Source organism: Palaemon carinicauda, chromosome 25, assembly GCF_036898095.1.
Source record: "Palaemon carinicauda isolate YSFRI2023 chromosome 25, ASM3689809v2, whole genome shotgun sequence".
Taxonomy (NCBI): Eukaryota; Metazoa; Arthropoda; class Malacostraca; order Decapoda; family Palaemonidae; genus Palaemon; species Palaemon carinicauda.
The window spans coordinates 66844176-66849175 of record NC_090749.1 but is presented as its reverse complement, the minus strand read 5'-3'; the positions used below and the strand labels follow the sequence as shown (position 1 = coordinate 66849175).

The 5000-nt window shown below is 34.0% G+C and overlaps 1 long non-coding RNA gene across 1 annotated transcript; it reads right to left on the bottom strand.

Annotated features, from left to right (window-relative positions):
• Window positions 1-4444: 4444 nt before the first annotated feature.
• On the bottom strand, window positions 4445-4931 carry LOC137619236 (uncharacterized). Its single transcript, XR_011039868.1, has 3 exons — window positions 4850-4931; window positions 4621-4698; window positions 4445-4510 (listed from the first exon to the last, which is right to left on the bottom strand). It is a non-coding gene; the product is annotated as an uncharacterized lncRNA (long non-coding RNA).
• Between the last annotated feature and the right edge of the window lie 69 nt (window positions 4932-5000).

The following is a 5000-nucleotide window of genomic DNA, read 5'->3' as shown; positions in this document are numbered from 1 at the left end:
AAAAATTGGTCTTAGGTACCGATCATATGTATATGATTGAGGGTACACTCGGGCGCGCTATTCTATCTTATTTTCCTTCCCCCTTATATATATATATATATATATATATATATGAAAGACCCCAATTTAATGTTGTCACTATTCTTAAAATATTTCATTTTGATTGTTTAATGCATATACCGTAGATTGTTTATTTCCTTCTTTCATTTCCTCACTGGACTATTTTTCTCTGTTGGGCCCCTTGGGCTTATAGCATCTAGATCTTCCAACTAGGGTTATATCTTAGTAAGTAATAGTAATAATGATATAGTTTAGCTTGTAATAATAATGATAATAAAGGGTCATTGTCTTGCTATCTAGGGCACTGGCACTGTCCCTTGCCTCTCCCTTTCACAAGTGTCCTTTAAACCTTCAACTACTATTTTAATTTATATTTTCCTGGACAACTCAAGATAAATACATCTTTATGAGAAAGCTCTATCTCAAACCATAGTCCATTGAAGATATTCATAAAATCAAAACATTTCACCAGTCACGTTATATTTTCGAATTCATTACTGAGCTTGAGTCAGTAACACAAACCCCGAAACGTTCTCACTCTTGTGTTCCGTACTTTGGAAAATTCTTTAAAGAAAAAGGAACCTGATAGTCTCACCGAATTTACACAGAAAGAGATTTAATATTTCGGGGATGGGAAATTTTCATTTGATGCTGATGAGAAGATATATTCCTTTTCACTCTGTCTTTTGAAGTTATGAAGGATTGTTCTGAGGATTCGCACCCTTTTTTCATTAAGAAAATGTATATAGAAATTACGTTGGTTATCTTTTGGTATTTTAAGCTTAGGAAAGTGAATCAGTAATTAGATAAAAAAAAAAGGATCTTACAATACCGAGGTTAAATAAAATTTGGTAATAAAATCACCTGAAATTACGTATAAAAATCAGGCTATATATCAGTTTAGTGAGATCGGTCTAACTGTATGGGCATGAGTTGTGGAATGAAAAGGAAATAATCTTCAACGGATTTTTGTAGATGTGAGAACAAACCCCTCAGAAGGATACTTGGAGTTAAATGGCAGGACATGATTAAAAATGAAACTACAAGAGAGATTACTCGAGTGCCATATGTGGACGAGATCATTGTGAAGGGTAGATGGAGATGGTTGGGAATACTCTCTGCACTCCTCAACAGAGATTAGTTCACCAATTGTTTTAACTGGGCTCAAAGGCCACTAGGAGAATTGGAAGAACCAGGCCTACATGGCTGAGGATTATGAAGCGTGAATTAGGAGATGATGAATGAAGAAGTATTGAATTCAAAGCTCAAGGTAGAAACGACTGGCGAAATCTAACCGAGCCCCTTTGCGTCCTTAGGCGTAGGGCGAGGAGATTATATATATATATATATATATATATATATATTTATTTATTTAAAATGTCCAAGTGTCACTAAATATTAAATACCTAATCAATCATTTCCCATTACTGGCTTCTTTTATTGACCAAAAAACACCCAAGACAATTTCCGCTGGCATTCTGTTATTGAAAAATATATCACGTCAAGTTTAATATCAGACGGGGTTGAAGGCATCCTATACGTTTTTTTTTTTTTTTTTTTTTTTGCGATGAGTCAAAAAGAATATATCTCCTTTCATCAGCGCCAAGCGCGAGAGACTGTCTCATCCCACCAATATATTCTGTCGGAATATATTCGATGAGAAAGTCTCCGAGAAATGAGCTGGTTTCTCGCATCAACATCTTTTCGCCTCAGCCTTTTTTCCCAAGTAACGTTTAGGGAAGAGAAGAATCTGAGAATTTTTGCAGTGGAGGAATTTACCTTACAGACTAGACTCTCTCTCTCTCTCATTCCCCGGTGAGAGAACTGAATTAAAATTGAAGTAGGCGAGTGGATGGGTGATAGACTGTATGTCAATGCATTTCAAGATTGAGACATGCAGCTGGAAATGTTGGTGATTATGACTCCTAATGCAATGTTTTCACCTCTGTTTATACGTTTGGCACCAGTCTAACTCAAAATTTAATGATGCATTTTAATGAAAATTTCAGGATATATCAGAAGTGGGATAATTAAGGGTTGTTCGGAGATTTGATAGACTGCATGCCAATGCATCACGAGATTGAGACATGCTGCTGGAAATGTTGGTAATATGACTTTAATGCAATGTCTCCACATTTGTTTATATACGTTCGTCGTCAGCCATACTCAAAAGTTGATGATGTGTTTTGATGAAAATTTCTGTATATATCAGAAGTGGGATAATTTAGGTGTTTAGATTTTTGTGATGATCCGGATCACCATCCGGATACAGGATAATGATTATACAGTACATCCATTCACTGTCAACATATGACAAGGGGATAGCTTGGTCCGTAGACTTGAGTAAAATTTTGACAGTCTTCGTTAGTGGAGGTATGAAACCTCTGCTTGTTATTGTTGGTGTCATAGATATTAAATAAAAGTGAACTCTATTTATGAAAATTTTGTAAGTAACTAAATCCAATATAGGTGTCTCTCCGAAATTGTAATTACATTTTACAAAATGTTTAATATTATTTTAATTTACCAGATTGAGTCAGGTAGCTAGATTGATTGATTGATTATGAGTCATCTGGCATAATCAATCAATCAATCTAGCTGCATGACTCGCTCAAAGCTTTGTCTAATGACTATAGCAAAAAAAAAAGTTAGATGTTTAGTAAAGGTCATAAATATTAGATAAAAATGAACTCTATAAACATTTTGTAAGAAACAACTCCCTTATAAATCTTTCAAAATTGTAGTTATATATTCTAAAATATTTAATATTTCTTTTTTTTACCAGAATGTAAAAGGTAGGGGGAAAGGAATATCTGCTCTAAGGGATTTTGTCTAAAAGAGCTAGCGTGTGAAAATGAAGTTGAAAAGATGAATAGAAGCGTGAAAGGCTGTTATGTAAATATAGCTCTTGCAGACTTCCATTTTTAAAAGGAAAATTTATACCATAAGGAACGGATTGTCAGCATTAAGACTATTAATGGAAACAAGATGAACGACCAATTAGAGATTTCAGATCTCCACCAATGAAGACTGTCAACAATTTATTCAAGTCTACGGACCAAGCTTTCCCCATTTCATGTTAACCGTGAATGAATCTACTTATGATAATAATAATAACCAAAATGTAATGTTCTTCCGGAGAATTATGTCTATCCGTTGTTAAAATTTTGTTAAAATCTGTCAAGGAGTTTTGGCGTAATCCTGCTCATAGAAAAACAGACACAGGTCATTTTATAACCTGTTGGGGGAGGGGTAGATAACATTTTTATGAAAGATAACAACCATATGATGGGAAACATAGAAATATATTTCGCAGTGAATTTTTAAATAACTCTTTTCGTTATGAATAGCGATCAGTTGATAATAGTATAAGGAATGAGATTAGAAACTGAACATTCGTCAAATCTTTATTTTTCTTTGTAAATTGTAAAGCGAATAGAAAAAGTTTTAATAAATATGTAGAGCTAAAAAAAATGTGATTCCATTTGAATATTTATGTGAAGGACTTAGATTTCAAATAATCTTATATTTGAAAGTTACACGTGTCCGAATTACAAGTGCAATCCTTGAGAATACTCCTTACAAAATATACCGCTGAATTGGCTGACAAAATTATTTGGATCCTGAAATACCCTCGGAAAAGGTAGCTGCAGGTATCAGGTTGTCAGGTGATATTCTAATTATTTCAACGAAACAGAAAATATACCGAACAATTTTATGTTAAGAAAATCGTATGGCAGACTCAAAATAAAAATTCCTCTCAATCAACCTACGCAGGCCAAGATGTGTAAAAATAAACTGTAATTTCCAAGAGAATATTTAATAGATGGAGGAAACCATAGATGGAAAAAAATCTCCCTAGGTGATAAGCTCAACGTTGAAAATATTAGGATTTTTCTGTCGGAGTTCATCATGATTATCATGGAAACATTGGGCTTTGATGAAAAGGTTTTTCTTTTGCCTGTTGATTGAGTTAGCGAAGCTTCGTTAGCCTTGACTTTACTTGGAGAATAGAATTACCTAATCAATGCTTTGTAGATTTTATGAACATAAGCTTGATTTTACTTGGAGATACAATTATACAGAAAACGAAATCGACAACACAACATATATAATTTAAGGTGGTGAAACATGGAGGTAAAAATAAAAAACAAAACTCAATTCAGTATTTTAATAAAAAAGTATAAAGTACGAACAATCTTATTGAAGTAACAATATCCTCTTTAGTTTCAATGACCTTTCTGTTTTCGGCTATCGACTCTGCATCATAACCTGTAAGTTTAGACAATTACATTATAAACAAAAATTACCACTGAAGGCACGAACGTTAATAGGAAACTATATCGCTTAATCTACGGGCAATACATAAAAATTCTTAATTACCAATCGAGGATAAATTGGTCAGGTTACAATTACCGGTCGTTACTGTACCCAGGTAAGCCTACCACACCTACAATGAACAAGAAGGAAAGGGAACTAATTACAGGTAGAACAACAATGTCAAATATTCTCAAATAAATAATATCGACATATAATATCAGTAACTAATTAATAACCTACCAGCGGAAAACAACACCATCCGTATAATGGGCTAAGACTGATCGATACAATCCAACTATATCACTAGCACTCGCAGAACTGTACGAGAAAAAATAAAGTAACAAAACTATTACGGATGCATAATGCATGAAAAGTTTTACGTAACTTGTCCTTACAGAGTTATTTTATTGTTATTTTAGTTCACGTCAGGACTTCTGAAACCTCAACTAAAAGACACTAATGGCCTTACCTTAGCTAAAGGGCGAAGCATGTATGGCTTAAGTGAAGGATTTTATATCGATCATGTGCTCCGTGCAAGATGCAAAGTCCAGAGATGGGGAGAGACAGAGTGAGCCTGTATTTAGCGTAGAGGCATTTTCGAAATCAAAGCACAAACGTCG